We start from the raw sequence: 15891 nt of genomic DNA on the forward strand, positions 1-15891 counted from the left end.
GTATAAACCTCACTTATGCATCAACAAGATAGCAAGGTGATAGATAGGCTGGCTGTTCAGCCTAGGACCCTGCAGTAGACAGATTTTACAGACAACCTTCAGTGGCCCCTGGGACAAAGCTACACATTGATTCCTAAGGGAGAAACCTCATTATGGGCTATCTTTCATCTCAGCTGTCCTTGGCCAATTTAAGCCCACACAGAGGACTCATTTTGGACACATCTCAGAGGTGATGATAGATGGAAAAGTGTGAAAGGGTTCATCGAATGTCAGAGGCAACACAAAACTGTCTGTCGATCATATAATCACCAAGTTATTTTTGTATGTATTTATGCATGTCTTTATCGTCTAGCTATACTGTAGTGACATTTGACAAGACAAAGTGGATATCTTTTGGGAATGTGGGTATGTTACGATTGCTCTGGTCATATGTGATTCTTCTCACATGCAAATCTACATTATTGTGTTTATCAAATGAAGTCAAAACTCCAGCAACACTTGTACATAGAACAACTTTATTGTTAGACCAACGCGTTTGGACTTGTGGCCTTCATCAGGGTCATCATGAAACGCATCACACACAATATTTAAATAGGGTAGGTATGCAGCAGGAAAAAAAAACAATCATATGCATCCACACACATATCAGTCAATGGGGAACCTACAAAGGTGGGTTGGGTATATAGTCAAGTGGCTTCAAACCCATCGTTGTCCCAGACTGGCAGAAAGGCAAGGGGAGGGGGCGTATGCGCCCGCAGCGACTGGCAGCAGTGGCGTGGAGTCTGTTTGTTTGTTCAGTTTACATAATGTTTGTTAAGTTATTTATCATGTTTTAAATTTGTCTCTTTTCTGCCATCGTCTATCAACGCTTGTTGACCTGCATCATATTATTGTTCAGCAACATGGAGTGGACTGCTGTGTTTATACTGGTGGTGCTGTGGTCGACATCTCCCCTGGCTGAAGCTTGGCACGTTGCATTTCAATCTAACAAGATCCAGTACACCAGAGACTTTCTGCTTAAACTTAACAACACTACAAGCACAAAACTACCTCCGAACCTAACTTTCCTCAACCTTAATGAATTTGACGGCGACCACAGTAAAATTGACTTCACCAGCACGCTTCACCCAAGAATAAGGAAGTGGAGTAGGAGAGGGGGAGTACAGGAATGAGCGAAACGGCAACCCCTGTCTCATATTTCCCTGCCCTTTTTTGTGACTGTGGTCTATAGTCACCTGAAGGAAAACGAGAGCATCGCCTCAGAACTGATCCTACAGACTATGCAAAACTACAGAAACTACAGATGCTTCTAAACTAATTCTACTAAACTAACTAAACTAATTAGGAGCTTTTACAAATATGTGTCTTGCCCCACCAGAAATTACAAGATACTGGACCAGTGTTATGGCTCAATCAAAGGAGCCTACAAATCCATCCCACTCCCCAGCTGGGTACGGCTGACCACAATTGTGTGCAACTTTTTCCAGCACATGTCTACAGAGGGGAAAAGTGTTCACCAGAAAGGTGAAACTCTGGTCGGAGGAGGCGTTGCTGAAGCTGCAAGGCTGTCTGGACTGCACAGCTTGGAAGGAGTTCATCGAATCATCTCAGGACATAAATGAACACACATAAGTGGTCAGCTCATGGGTATCATACATCATCTGGACATTGTTATCCCTGAAAAGGTAATTAAGATCTATCTGAAGAGTAAATCCTGGGTGAGCAAAAACCTTAAACTGTTATTAAACAAGAAAAAACGTGCATTCAAGCAAGGTAACTTATTTGAGCTAAATGTTTTACAAAAGGAAATTAATTGTGAAATTAAGAGGGAATTAACTGGGCTACAAACAAAAGGTTGAACTGAGCAATAACAGTTTAGGCACAGCCTGGGACAGTGTCAGGACCATGGTTGGGTTAAATAACAAAGCAAAGAAAAAAATGGCTTCAGAAGGCTTTTCATCAGATCTGGCTCTGGCTCAGGAGTTTAGTATGTTTTATTCAAGATTTGATGTGCATGATTTTAGCAATGAAACTGCTGTTTTAAAACAAAACCTCTTCCTTTTCTATACGCAACATTGTAAAGCTGTGGTAGTTTTGGTGTTGACACTTCCTGTTTTATTTTGTAGTAGTCTCCTTCCCTTGTGTGTCTTGTGTTTTTACTTCCTGTCTGTGTTTTCCCTCCAGTTTTGATTGTTGGTCCTCCCTTGATTGTTTGCACCTGTGTCTCGTTGTCTCACCTCCCCTTGGGTATTTAGTCTGGGTCTTTTCTTTGTTCAGTGTCGGATCATTGTTGTACACATGGTGTTGTTCCTTGCTAAGCCCTGTGATTGTGTTATCTTGGATTCTTTGTTCTCCTGTCTTGTTTGGATTTTGGATTTTTGGATTTTGGATTTTGTCTGCTCATTACCTGTCTGCTCACCTCTGCCTGTTCTTGCCTACATTCCACCCAACAATAAACACGGTAGTCATCCAGCTCCTTCCGCTTCCTTGTCATCTGCTTTTGGGTCCACATACACCTGCCTATAGCACCTCGCCATACGACAAAAGCTAGAACAAGCCCTGGCCCTGCTAAAATTGGTAGTCGTTTGCTGTCCCGCTGTCCTGATCAAATAGGCCCCATTTTTAATTATATTTTTAATATATCATTCTGTCAGCAAAGGTTCCCTGAAATATGGAAACAATCAACAGTTGTTCCCATTGCAAAAAATAGCCATCCTAAGACTCTGAATGACTACAGGCCTGACTACAGGGCCTTGACTTCATGAGAAGTCATTTGAAAAATTGATTAAAAAGGAATTTCTGGACAGGATGGAGCATCACCTCGTCCGTTACAGTTTGCATATCTAACCAACAGGGGGGTTCAGGACGCACATAATTTAGCACATAGAGGGTAGTAAGAACCATGCCAGGCTTGTTGTTGATCAGCTTTTAACACCATACACCCCCACCTGCTGGTGTAGCTTGTGGCCCCCACCTGTTGGTGCAGCTTGCGGAGCGTTTAGGGTTGAACGCTAACATTGTTGGCTGGATCTTGGACTTCCTCACCAACAGATCTCACAGAGTGAGAGTGAATGAACATTTCTCTAGACTAACTCCAACATCAACTGGCTCTCCTCTCCTATACATCCTGTACACTAATGACTGCTGCAGTGAAATTGAAAACCATCACATTGTGAAGTTTGCAGATGATACGGTTATAGTGAGCCTGCTGAAGGAGGATGAAATGTCCCATGGTCCTGTCATAGATTATTTTTCTAAATGGTGTCAAGATGCCTTTCTGCAATTAAATGTGACAAAGACCAAGGATATGTGTATTGACTTTAAACGTCATCCCTCCAACCTTGTCATCACTAAAATTAATGGTCAGGATGTAGAAATCATTGAGTCGTACAAGTACTTGGGCACTATAATTGATAATAAGCTGAGCTTTAATTGCAACACTATTATGCTGTGTAATAAAAGCCAGCAGCACCTTTTTTGTCTGAGGAAGCTGGCTAAGTTGGGTGTTGGCAGGTCCCTGATGACTTTGTTTTACAGATCTTTTATTGAGTCGATTTTTACTTTTTCTTTTATCTGTTGGTATGCTTCTCTCAATCTTAAACAGAAAAAACATTAACAAAGATGATCAAGGTCTGTAGCAGTATCACAGGTACTCAATAGAAAAGTCTGTCTGATTTATATAACAGTTGTTGAAGAAAGCATAATACATCTTGTCTGACAATACCCAACACCTGCACCTAGACTTTCAGCCCTTACTTTCGGGTTCCCACTAGCGAAAACCAACAGATATAAACACTCCTTCATACCGTCAGCCATTTCAATGCTAAACTCCAATAGGAAAAGGAAATATCAGCTCGACCACCCAACCACACTTGGTAAATTTTGTTTTTAGTAGTACTTAAACGTAGAGTATTTATGTATGTCGTATTTATTTTAATTGTCATGTATGTTTTTGATATTGTTTGTTATTACTGTTTTTACTGCTGCACAACCAATTTCCCCTCTGGGGACAAATAAAATTCTACTTGCCTTGAGTGTCCAAAAAGGGACATGGGTGACACCATATTTGATCCATAAGGGATGGTATTAAATTTGTACAGAAGAGGCTTTAACCCAAAATGTGCCTATTTGATGTGGCATACTTTAAAAACTTTTTAGTAAGTGCTTTATAAAGAAAGAGTAAGAAGAGCAACAAGAATCATAAAAAATCCATCATAAGAAAACCATTACAAAACCACATTAATGCGAATTATTTAAAGGATCCGTGTGTAACATTTAGGAGGATCTATTGGCAGAAATGGAATATAATATTCCATTAGTGTATAATCACCTGAAAATAAGAATCTTGTTTTCTTTACCTTAGAATAAGCCATTTATATTTACAGAAGGACTGCGTCCCCTTCCACGGAGGCTGCCATGTTGTACTGCCATGTTTCTACAGCAGCCCAGAATGGACAAACCAAACACTGGCTCTAGATAGGGTCTTTCGCGAGTTTCCCGGGCATCGTAGTTTCTCCTACACGCTTGGAAGGGGCAGATGAGGCGGGCAGTATTAAATGGTTACAAACTGCAATTTCACTACTAGATGCCACTAAATCCTACACACTGCTCCTTTAAGAACCACTATAAAAACTAATTAAATAAGAAGTCCTCATTAGGGCTGCACCTAACGATACTTTTTTTAATCGATTAATCTAATGATTATGTATTTGATTAGTGAATTAATCTAATGACTAATTTATTGATTTTGCTCAAGATTAGTTTTTTATTACTTGATAACAATTAATTTACCCAACATAAATATCAAAAACTTGTCTCATTAATATTTCAATATTTTATTCAATCATTTTCTCTTAAAAACAAACAAAGTATGTACTGCAGGGCATTATTCTGCAACAAAAATATATTTGTATTTGTGTATCTGAAAGAATAAATTAATATATTACCCTATTTCTAGTAGGTTATTTCTTATTTTACCATTTTAATTCTACTTAATTCACCACCTTATTTTAGTGTTTACTCACAAACTACTTTAATCTGCTCACCTTGCTTTTCCCTTCTGTTCTCTTTTCCCCACACATACCTATACCGCTGGTCTCTGCACACACACACCGGCTTGCCCCAACTGTCTTTTTCTGTTTCTCTCTCCCCATATGTGTCTGCACTATGTTTTACAAAGTCACTCAAAAAACTCCCATTTTGGATTTTTCCAGCCCTAGTCCTCATTCATGCCCCCCTCACTCATGAAATTTGATGTTGCTTTTCATTGAAATGTCTTTCCCTTCTCCATGCACCTTGGAAGTAGGTGACGTTGTGCCAGAAACCCCTGCCCTGTGTGTATGTAAATGGTAAATGGACTGTACTTATATAGCGCCTTTCTAGTCTTTCTGACTACTCAAACGTAAATGTTCAGCAAATCGGACAAAGACAGCAGAGATTGTACTAAGCCCAGTAAAAGTTCACACAAAGTGATATGGATTATAACTGCTATGCTATAAAAATATATAGAATACTATAATAATAACTCAATTCTACTTCATAAGGATGCCAGTTTTAATCAGAAATTCAATATGTCTAGGCTATTCGTGTTTGCTCTTCTCTTTGCTAGTACGAAATGGAAAAAATATTTGATTTTGGATTTGATATATAAGCTAGGATGAAGGTAAGGCTGTTTGCAGAGTTTCTAAAATGCCACTGCCTGACAGTAATGTTAGCTTGGTTCTCAAGTAAAGTGGCTGATTCTAGTTCTACAACTTAGTTTAGTTTAGATTTGTGGGTTGCGTTTGAATTAATTTAAAAAAATTCCGTTAGTTCTCAGTCATTCAAACTTGAATTTTTGAAAAAGTGACAGCCCCAATACTTGATGTGGCTTTTTTCCTGCATATAATACCATTTTTATATTTTTATATTATTGTCACAGCACTGACTTTGATGGTGTAGTGAGTAGTTACAAAATATAATTTGATATATTAGACAGGTTAAAACATGTTGAATTGTGCTCTCATGCATCACTGACATTAAATTTAAATTTGAGGGTAATTCAGCATGCTAGTATGAGAACAATAGGACTTTAGATTTTCACAATTCAAGTGATAATTAGTAAGCGTTTTTGTAGACACTTACACAGGCTATGAGGAGTGATACCAAACCATGTTTTTTTATTCACCCCACCTTCCATTTGAGTTGTGAGGAAACAGCAAACCCCTAACTGATAAATTTAGAATGGCATTTTAATTGAGCCATAAATGGTGACTGATGTGGTCATTAAAGAGCAGTGACAAGGTCAGTGTATTATTGACAGTTAAAAATATGGGTAATAATTTGTCTTGTGAGTGTTTTGGCCCTGACCTCAGTCTGAGATCCCGGCACTTCCCCATTCAACACACTTGAGGTGACTCAATTTTAACTCTCCAGGCCAAATTAATGCAGTATCTGATAAGGAAAGCATTATTACTCATCATGAATAATATGATCTGGAGCAGTAAGAAAAAAAGCTGTAAAATGTTTAATGACCATGTTTGTTAAGCACCTTCCTTAACCCCGCTGGGCTCAAACATGGCCACAGCAGTGAAGAAGAGTTCAGAGTAGAAGAAGTGGAAGAGCAGCCTGAGGGCGGATGGCAACAAAAGTTATACCAGTTATCTAACCAGAGAGAAAATACATAATAATACAGAATTGCCAAAGGTGACTCCAGAGGTGGAGCTTCTTTACTAATGAGGAGCAGACAGTTGAATGAAGACCACAGATCACTGACATTCAATCAAATTAAGCTGGGTATTATTGGGATTTTCTATATATAAATTGTTAATTGTGGTAGTTTTTACAGCTGCACCAACATCATCTTTAGTAGCACAGTTAGGACCAACTTTCTCAAGTAGCCTACCATTCAAAGATGAAGAACATGTCTAAAAAAAAAACTGCTGGCCACCAGCACAGAGCATGTTCAGTAGTGCCTGACTTCTGATAAAGCCACTTGATCCGCTAGTTTGCTAATAAAACGACAGCTGGTTTGGTCTTTAAGCTAAATATCATGCAGGTTTTTTTATGTACTATATATGGTGAATAACCTTATTACCTATTTTTCTGTTAAACTATTCTGAAGCTCTGATTTTTTTATATTCAAAATTTTTTGATGGTGGCTGTAATGTGCCCCCTAATTGTTAAAGACTTGCTTTGTGTTTAATTACTTGTTAATTAATGAGTATAAAAACAGTTTGAGGTGATTAATTAACATGACATCCAAATTACACAATTAATAAATCTCTTAAAAAACCAGATGGTGTAATTGTCATTTAAATGTTTCAGTTAATAATTCCATTTCAACATTGCATCTTAAAGTGATGTATATATGTGAATTCATACACATAAATATAAGTCTAGTAGCATTTACTTTCATTCATTTATGAATGTCATTTAATTTATGAATGTATTTTCCCATTCATTGTCTATCTCACACTATGTGCCTACTGTTGTAGCATTGACACATTTAGATGTTAATTAACTGACATTAAACCAAAAACAAAACAGAGTTCAACCCAGAGAGAGGTAAAGGACCCTTCACTGTCCACCTGTTAAGTGTAGTCCGGCAGATTTACTCCATCACTCTTCATTTCTTTGTAGGAGAAGAAGAACGTCACACACTGTTCGCCAACATGCTTCAGTCTGTAGGTAGCAATTCAGAGCGCCTGTTGTGGAACTCTAACATAACAACACATTTAATTATCAATGTGAAGAATAAACACTGTATTATGTAATGACTTTATTAATTGTGTAATTGAAGTATGAAGTAATTGATTAACTGATTTAGAGCCTGAAGCACATAGTAGACTACAGTTTTCATCTGTTAGCCTATTTTGATTAAATTGTCTGATCAATATTAATCAGAAGCTAAACCCTTTCTATTATCTCCTATTTAATCGTTATCAGTGATCCTTTTTCTTTTGTTCAAAATTGTTATACATACCTGTAAATCACTGATTAGTGATTATTAAATTATTGCTATTGTTTCTTAAAATTAATATAAAATAAGCCAGTATTAATTACAATGAATTAACATAGTAACACATATTTTCACTTGTATTGGCCAGTCTACATAGTAAAATACTGTCTTGGGCGTGGTATGTACATGGCCTAAGTTGACATGGAGTATAATTATAAAAACACATAAAATTCATATAGTTCCAGCAAGAACAGCACGATACAGATAAAATGGACTGGAAATAAGACCTGTAGTTTCATAATCTAAGAACAACTCTGATATTTGTTGAAATCCCACGTAATGAAAATATGAGTTGGAAGTATACTGCTCAGATGGCAGATAAAGTGCAGTATTCACAGCGTGAACATACCAGATTGCTTTCTGGTGGGAATGTGTGTCTGGTGTCCTATTTCATGAGCACATGCTCCATCATACTTTCATTACTAACTTCACTATGTAGTTAAGTCTTAACAGTGTGCCAGGAGAGTATAGTGGAGATTGTGACGTCTCCTGATTCTGAGCTTGTACTGCCCCCGCCCCACATTTTTATCATCTCAAAGCATTGTGATTGTACATGCAGTCGCTGTGGGGCATACTGGCAGATGGATTTTCATGGGAAAAAAACACATTTAGCTGAAAAATTGAAAAACTGGTGCATTGGTGGAGGAAGGCACATTCCTATGCACATATTTATTGGCGGACTGGGGAAAGTTAAAGTTGACCGTAAGCTACTTTACATGCATTATTTGGGCACTATTCAATGACCCAACAGGCTACTTTCAAATCCTGGATCTCAGTATGCCAAGTCCATTCTAGAGACAGACATACAGGGAATGAAATTACTTTGTGAAGTTATGGAGAGAACCATTAATTAGCATGTCTGTTGGCCTGGAGGACTCGGGTTTGAAGGTCAGCTAAAGACTTGCTGGAATGATGATTTCAACCAGGACTTGACAGACAGCAGATGAAAGAGGCAGCCTGGGCTTCTGCTCACAAACACACCAGGCAAAACAAAATTTCTGTGCATCGCACATACACAGACTCCTGAAGCCTCTTCCATCAAAATACACACAGACACAAACACAATATTTTTTGTATATGTCAAGTTTGCTGTTATCCCTCATTGTTTCTTGTACCTATTGATCCAGCAACCATTATGCTTGCCATATGTTCAATTATACCAGATAGCCAGAGCTGAGAGGAACACTTGGGTGTGTGTGTGTGTGTTTGTGTGTGATCCCAACCCCTGCTGTCCTTCATCAAACTCAAGCAATGTAGAATTTTAACAGAAAGTCAGTGATGTAACAGTATATGTAAGATGTGATATTGCAGAGCAATATACTTGGATTATGCTTCTCAGTCCAAATATGAAACAGCGCTGGAGGAGGGTTCACCAAGCTTGACTTCTCTCTCTCCTCTGTGCCATTTTAAGCTGTACTATATTCAGTAAATCTACTTCCAACTTATTCTGCAGCTTCCTACAAATGCCACTGTCACGGGGGTTAGGATTAGGCCTTGACAGGAAGCCCAAATTAGACACATGATCTTCATGCTTGAGAATCACAGTCTGCAGTACATAACTAGGGTTTCCCATTTTATTAAAATACCATTGGCATATGACTCAAGCTCTGATTTATACAGCTAAATTGCGTTTAAATAAATAACATTCTGCAACTATGTTTACAACATGCCTATGGCCAAAAAGGCTGTTCAAAAAGTGCAGACTTGCACATGAAGAAAAAAAAAAAGTTTACAAAGTAGAACTGAAGACTTTGCCAGCAGAGTTACAGCACACAGTGCTAATGCTGGAACCAAAGTAGACATATTATGATATTTATGATTTCCTGTCACTTTCCTCTTCAAAACCCACACTGCACTGCTGTGCAAACAGGGAAAACATTAGACTGAGTAATCCATTGCACACAGTACTTAATACCATTTACCTGCCCTTGAAACTGGAAACCTCACATAACCAACATAATGCCATCAAAAGACCAAAATGAATGAAGAGTAGCCTTTGAAGTCTGTGAAAAAGATTCATAGCATAATCCTGAATCAAATGCTTGAGCAAAGGGTGAGAGCGGTTAAGAAAAAAGGCCATTCATAGAGATGGTTATGCCTGATACAGGTTGCTTTGCATAAGATGATGGTGTCTACATCCCACATGTCCCATTGTTGACATGTGAAGTGCTCTACTGTGGTTTGCAGTGTTTTATGATTGCTGGGGTTTCCAGCCTATTGTTTTTCACTCATTCATGATCTGTGAATTCAGCCATGAGAAGTCTTGTTCTCACCGGCACAACTAAGACTAAGGCACTCTTTATTAAGTAATTACATGTCCCTCCCTTGGCTTCATATGTAGCATCAGCTCAAGGGTTTCATGTGGAGATGTTGAAACTGATTTGAGTGTACCTCAGTGACAGCAAAAGGCTGTCTATACTGTGCAGTTGGAGGATGGCTGGGTCTGCGCAAAGCGAGTTTATGTGAATGTTAGATGTGTCATGGTGTGATCAAACTCCTCTGCACTCCCAACACAGATACTCTGCATCACAAACACTGACAATGCTAAGGAAAGCATGACTTGGTTCAGGGTATGAAATCAGGCCTGTTTAAGAGTTACAACCTAGCTGCTATGAAAATCCCGTGATGACCCAAGCCTTGTTCATCATCTTACTCATAGTTTGCAGTCAACACTGTTTTCTGTATATCACTGCGTATCAACTCCACTATATGACTCATATCATGTGTATGTAAGAAGTCAGCAGTGATATGATGAAAATGTGGCTAATCCAGCCAGCCACTGACTCCTTCCTGGTCAATGCTGTGACCCGTTATGGGCTGGTGTTCATAGAGCCTGCTCCAGAAACACTACTACAGGGGAGCTCAGGGGATTATTTTATCACACACATTTTCCAGCTTTTGTTATTAATATTTTTAATGTATTTTGGTTCACTAACATATGTTAGTGAACAGAGGAACTGGAGTACAATATTGATTTGTAGTAGTAAATACAGATCAAATCAGCATTATCTAAATGTACAGTATAATCTACAGTATGTGACCATTTGTTAGCCAGTTACAGTCACCATTTTATCTTTAAAAAGAGGAAACTCATCACATGTCAAGCATCTTGAAAAAGGCAAGCATTGCCCAGTGCCTGATGATTCTGCTCTTCCCCCAGAAAAGATCAAAGTAGTTGAGTGCTGTGTAGGCTATTATGCGCAGCAATTCTGCAAACCATGTGCCAGTGGGGCACAGATAAGCAAAGAAACAAAGGGCAGAATATAGTCTCTGTGAATAAGACCAACTTTAAAGGCTCTTCTGAAGCTTTTTAAAATGCTTCACAGAGCCTCGATGTTTTAGTAATCATAAGAAGTCAAGCTTAACAAAAAGTGGCAAGACAGTTATGAATACATTAAAATAGCACTACACATAGGGACTATTAAAAAAGTCTAAATTTAGAGCCAAATTCCTTCCTTACAGTGTATATAAGTTATTGTCATGAGAGTACCAGGGACTAATGAAGGATTACCTGACTCTTTGAACTCATCCTTTGCGCCATGTTAGACCCAGTAAAACAAAACTATTATCTCTGCAGCTTATCAGATATTGCACCTAATTATTGTCTTCTGCACTGTATATCTGGCCCACTTCTCATGTCATCATCACACTGTGATCACTTGTGCAAAGTAGGTCTTAATTATAACTTCCTGGGAGTTTGCAGAAGTGAGGCCTCAGCAGATGGGCTTCCCACCTGAGGGAGGTGAAAAGGGCATGCCTTCTTCATTCCCCTCGCCCTGCGTCCCAAGCTGCAATCAATAGAAATTTTATCAGCGTGGTCTTGAAAGCCCTGACACTGAGTACACATAATTTTCTAGCCAACACAGCCATTGAAAGGTGCCTTGTTGAAGGTGACTCCACCTCTGGCAGATAGTGTGTGCCATCACACCAAGCTTTTCATCAGGCAGGATTCAGACTGAATCAGTGGTTTGCTTTTTTTTCAACCTCTCAGTGGGGTTTTTCCTGTGTTTACAATTTCAGAGTACAAAAAATAACCATTGTTTTTATTCAGGGTAGCACTAGCAATTGATAGAGCATTTACACGCTGAACTATGGTATCCATGTCTCTCCCACACACTTCTAAAAATGGCACTTGGAAAAAAAAAGATCCACTGGGGAGAAGGTTCACCAGCTACAGTTCATGAAGTTTCAAGCTGCAGTGGGTGGTTTTCTCTGGTGGGTCCAAACAGACACAGCAAGAGGTTAAAATGAGACTTTGTGAGCATATACAGGAGGACTGCATCTCCAACAAACTTGTTTTCACTGACTTGACTTTTTGACATTTCATTTGTTTGGTGTTGTGTGGACTCCAAGAAGCTTTCTGGAATTCCTGTAATAAAGTATATACAATAAAAATGAAATTAATTTGTTACAAAATGATACTGCCTAATCTCTAAGACTAATAACTCTCATAAGCCTCAGCACTACTGACCTGTTTTTTCATCACAGCCAGTTCTATGCTTTTAAAGACACTGATTTTTGGCAGAGACAGACTGAACGCTGTCCTAGCTGAGGTACTCTTTAGCTGTATGAATACAATCTTATTCATTTTTCAACTGATACGAGGACATACACAGACTGGGTGTAGTCTAGTCTGTATTAAGCTTTGTTTAATCCATATCATTACACCAGAGACGGTCCAGAGTGTCTTTGGTGTGATTTGACAGCGTGGATTAAAAAACGTAGGAAGAGAGAAAATAGCGAGGGGCGCAGAGAAGAGACAGGCCAGAGAAAGCATCAGAAAGTGTCTATGAAAACTCTGTACAGTGTGCCTATTGAAAAAGCCAAACTAGCCTACCACAATAGCACAACGTCTATGCATCAGCATCTCAGCAGAAAGCATCCAGTCTATGAATCCAGTCCACAGAGCAGACCCAACACAAGGTATATGAAGGCTAGTAAAGAATGTAGGCTACGTTAATTATGGCTATGTGTAATGGCTAGTTTTACCTAACTAGCACATCAATATGGTGGCTAATTATAATGTCGCTAAGTTAGCTAGGTTTTGCTCAAGAAAATAACCATAGAAAATAAAATGCTGCAGTCAGTTTGTGAAAGCCTGAGCTTCATTCATGTTATTTATTATTATGATGCTCCTCTAAATACCACAAAGAAGACAGTAAAGGCTTACGTTATGCCTGAGCTGTAGTTAAGCTGAAACTTGTAGTTCTGAAAGTTTAGTATATATACCTTTTTTAAAGCAAAAGCTGTTTGTTTTTGCATTGCAGGACATGTTTTCTTTAAAACCCAGAATGCAATATGGCACTTAACTGCACTAAACAAGTTTAGTTTTGACATATAATATTATTGTATGCAATTTAAGCAATATAAATAAATGTGGATTTTTTTTTAAATGAAACCAATTAATTGTTTGTTAGTTGTTTTAAGAGACCTGTCTTATTTTCTCTTTTGCATATTTACTATTGCTCTTAAATAAAGCAAAAGTATTTCTTATCCAGTTACTCAATTAATAAGCCCTAACAAATCCATTACCGGTGTTTGTAAGTCGAGTAATTTGAGGACAGAAACCCATTGTCAGTATGTTGCTATGGATCTTGCTTTACCTCATTCAGGGGAGGAATTATGCAAAATACAAAATATAAATATAATGAAATATTTCAGTGAGATCAGTGTACATTCTCTCCACTGAGAGATGGCTTTTAACCATCACTACTCTCTGTGTAAAAGGTAAAGTAAATGCTTTTTACCATCATTTACTTCTCAGTTGTGGAGGACTTGTATGAATGTTATCTGGTTATCTCTCTTGTATAAAAATTCTGCTGAAGTCCAGCCATTGAAAATACCCACAAAGGTGGAATGAATGTCCTGGGGAAGCATAAATACAGTTGAATTTCTATTCACTGCTGCAGATCCCTGCCACTGGTACAGACAGTGATAGAGACAGGAATTCAGTAATTGTGGCTGTGCTATAGTGATACTGCAGTTGTACTCTAGTATTGGCATGTTGTATTACTGTAGTATTTTGTAGTTGCAGCTGTCAGTCCAGCTGTACTTTATCACTAGGACACACATGTTGGTAAGTTGCCAGTGGTCGTGTTAAAATTTTCTTTGAGGAAATGGGAGGTTTTCCAACAACATTTCATGGGAAAAAAACTATAAAGAAACTTCTCCACCTCTGATTCATGCTTTCGTGTTGAACTGTTGTATCATAACTACTTTCAGATACTGAAGCCTCTAGGCTTAACCAAACACTTGAACTGAGCAAAACAGATTCTACTGCTGGTTTCAGAACAAGGATTACCTAGTCAGCATCTCCAGTGTGTAGACACTGGCTATGTTTACACTTATTATTCAGGTTTAGATGTGGGTAACTGTGGGTTTCCTTTTTACATTTAATATACCAATTAAAAGAGGATTCCTGCTCTATCACTGAACACTTGCATTGCATTTATTTTAATAGAGCAAAACATGATGAAAATCAGAAAACAGTAACATAGTTCAATGTTTCATATGGGACAAAGCATACTTCTTAGTAATGATCTTACACAGGTTAACCTAACCCTGTTATGATGATTATCAAAATGTAATGTTACAAATTAACATCTGGTTAGTATCAGTCAGTGAATTAAGATTTTATATTTATCAAGCAGATTCTCACAGTAACACCATATACTGTATATACACTATGGGGGAAGATCTGTAAGAATATGATGTTCATCTTTTATTTGAAAGTGTCTGCGCAATCAGATATGTTTTCAGTTGGAAACATTAGTTCTGGCATTTAGGGCCTGGGTGGATCATTGTATTAGATGTTATTTATATCCAAGTTGTCTGAACATGACACTGTCATGGCTTTCCTCAAAAGCCTCCAGGGGTGTGGGTTGGTCATGTCTTCCTTTAAAAGTCATACACTTCAAGGCATACAATTAAGCAGCTCCAGTAGCTATGTTGCTAGATTGAACAACTTTAAAGGATTATGGATTGAGAATACACTAAAGACAGTGGGATGCTGGTGAGAGCTCATACAATGTTTCCATTCATTCCACCTTCCCTGATTCTGCCAGCCCTGAGCACAGCTTGTTCACACTGGGGAGAAGACTCTTAAAATAGTGATGGGGGGATATGGAGTATGCATTTGCATTACCCTAAGAGAGTGACAGAGATGGAGAAAAAAGAAAAGAGAGAACAGGGAAGGAGCTGTGTGGCAGTCTTACCCCTCTGGGGGGTAAAAACTCTTTGATAACATCCAGGCCATAGAACAAGGACACTTTTTCTTTCAGATGACTCACTGTGGGGGCATTGCACACAGGAGTACAGATTGGACCCCACTGGCAAAGCAAGCTGCATTTGACTGCTTCATCAAATTACAACAATGGCTCCTCGAGTGTAAGAGAGAGGTATATATATAATATCAGATATATATTATATATACATATACATATATATATATATATACATACACATACATATACATACATATATATATATACATACACTGCTGCACTTGCTGTTAGAAATTGAAATCATTGTGAACTGTAGAGAGTTAACAACAATTAATTTGATAGTATACACAAAAGCATAAAAAACATACAAAATAGCTACAGGTCCTATGAACATTTACCAGAACAACAGCACGTGCACTTACATCATTGCAACTTGGCTTCTTTCATATCCATGAAGAATGCTCTCTTGTAATGTCAGTTTTCAAACTTTTTTAGCTGTGTCATTACTGACAAAACATTACTGCTCTTCTTACATTGTTGGTGTTAACCAATAATGTCTAGCGGTTGTGGGAAATGGTGTGAAATCTGAGTTATTACAAATGTCAATGTGATTTTCGATGAGATTGTCTTACTTTTGGAACACAACCCTTAAATTCTCGTTTTACTCCG

General features: G+C 38.2%; 1 protein-coding gene across 1 annotated transcript in view; it reads right to left on the reverse strand.

Annotated features, from left to right (window-relative positions):
* The window catches only part of ajap1 (adherens junctions associated protein 1), a 56087-nt gene that overhangs the window by 27050 nt on the left and 13146 nt on the right, over window positions 1-15891 (reverse strand). The window lies entirely within an intron of this gene.

This window comes from Siniperca chuatsi, linkage group LG10, assembly GCF_020085105.1.
Source record: "Siniperca chuatsi isolate FFG_IHB_CAS linkage group LG10, ASM2008510v1, whole genome shotgun sequence".
NCBI lineage: Eukaryota > Metazoa > Chordata > Actinopteri > Centrarchiformes > Sinipercidae > Siniperca > Siniperca chuatsi.